Genomic DNA, 2,158 nt, shown 5'->3' with positions numbered 1-2,158 from the left:
CCCCTTGCTGGGGTCAGTCTCTGGCTGCGAGTTGGTGAAGTGGCGGGTGAGCGATGGCAGAGTCTCTGTTCTTTGCCGAGGCCCCGTGCAGCTTCTCACCACATGGCGTCTTATTCCACAGGCTGCCTCTTTGGCTGGTCCCCTGGCTCGGGCAGCCGAGTCCTTGCAGACTCAGGCCCCATTGCCTCTGCTGGCTCACCTGCCCCATTCTGAACCGCAGGTCTCATGCCTCTGGCCCACTGTCCAGCGGGCTGGCTTGGCTGGCTGGGATTCAGTGGGTGGGGAGGATTTGGCTCTTGGAAAGGGTTAACCTTGCCTCTGACTTGTCCCCGATGCTCCATCTGGTGGGTCAGACTCTCTTGGCTAAAAAGATTTTGCAAGAGGTTGTTCCTTCCAACTTTACTGGGGAGGAAAGAGGGTGACCCTAGAGGGGATTACCAAATTCTTCTCCCTAGGTCTTTAAAAACAACAACAGCTAACACTGCTCTTTCTCATCCAATCTGAAATGCCTCTGGTTTAAAGCTGTCTTGTTATTTTTATGCACTGCTCAGACAGAAGAACCAACCCGACCAGAGGACTGTAATCGGAGGCATGAAGCTAAGGGCTCAGGATTAGAAGTGCACCCACTTGCAGGAGGGGACAGCCAGGAGACTCATCTGTGCCCACGTTGGCACACGGGGGTGGGAACACACCTCCTCAGGAACAGGCATCACCAGCTGGCACTCAGGAAGCCTGGGGTCTAGCATTCACCCAGGGCCAGAAACCTCAGGGGAGAAATCAAAGGAATGTGCCCAGAGACTGGCAGGGCAAGGCCAGGGGGTTCTGGAAGGATGAGGCTGCAGTCCTGGTGGGCCGAGGGCAGCGTGGAAACTCCTAGGCTCCGGAGGTGCTGACACTCGTGGAGTGAGCAGCTCCTTCTCTGGGCTGAGGATGGATCGACACCTTCTGCCCATGTGCACCGCGTTGCCATGCCAGCTTCTGGGCTAAGCTGCGCGTCCCGTGCCTCAGGACTGAGTGTCAAGGGATTCCAGGGTCCGGCCTCCCCGCCGACCAGGACAGTTGGTAAAGGAGACCCACAGAGGCTCCTGGCTCCAAAGATGGTCTGAGCCAGTGGCCCAGCTCGGGAGGAACCTGGCCTGGGGACAGTGCTGGGCTGAGGACCTCCGTGTCTGGCCCGCAGCGTCCCCAGTGCCCAGGCAGCAGCTGGACCTCAGCGGTGGGGCTGTGTGCAGCGGCCGGCGGGCAGATGTGTGCACATCTGGAAAGCAGAGTGAGCACCTGTCCAGCTCTGTGGAGGGGGCGGTTTCACAGGTGTTGGCTGAACCCCAGAGGAGTCCTGACCCTGGGAGCAGAGAGGGGCTCTAGCGACCACCTTTTTCCTCACCTGGGGGCTGAGGTCCTGGGCCTCCCTCCTCCCAGGGCCCTGAGGCCTCCTCCCAGATGACTATGGGTGATGCAGGCAGGAGACGGGGGGAGGGGAGGGGAGTGGGAAGGGGCTGTCTCAGAGCCCCACGTGCAGACAGGGGTTTGCACTCCAACACCCTGGAGTTGGGGTGTCTATGCTGGGCTCCCCGCTTCTAGGGGGGGTGTGGCGGGTGGAGACATCCCGGAGAACATGTATGCCACCACCTGGGCGTCCATCGGCTCCTTTAAGGCGTCCAGTTTAGGACTGCCACGTTTCACTGCGGATCCTTGGGGTCAGACCCCCGCCCAGGTCCTGCGGGGAGGGGACTTCTCCGCAGGGTGCAGGCTCGGGGGGGGGGGGGGGGGGGCGGCGCCCAAGGTCATGGAATAGACCTTTGAGGGGCATCCCCCAGCCTGTGACAGGGGTGCATAGTGGGGACACTCCATCACTCCCTTGCTGGGACTAAGGCCCGGAGCTGGGGGTAATAGGCCTGGCCCCCCCGGAAGGTCTGGTCCAGGGCAGGCCAGGCCCCCGCCTCCCCGGCTCCCTCATAGGCCCCTTGGTCCAGAAATAGGGGTTAGTAGGCAGTTATCAGCGGGGGATCGGGAGGTCATGTGGGAGGCGGAACCCAGCCCCACTGGGGGCTCTCACCCCTGGGGGCGGAGCGGAGGCCTCCGGAAGCGGGCGCGCTCACCGCTCCGCGCGGTTCCTGGCGCCGCCGCTGTAACCCGACTCCGCGCCCGCGGGGGGCGG

The sequence above is a fragment of the Cervus elaphus genome, chromosome 6 (assembly GCF_910594005.1).
Source record: "Cervus elaphus chromosome 6, mCerEla1.1, whole genome shotgun sequence".
In the NCBI taxonomy this organism is placed as follows: domain Eukaryota; kingdom Metazoa; phylum Chordata; class Mammalia; order Artiodactyla; family Cervidae; genus Cervus; species Cervus elaphus.
Note: the sequence above shows the minus strand (reverse complement) of the source record.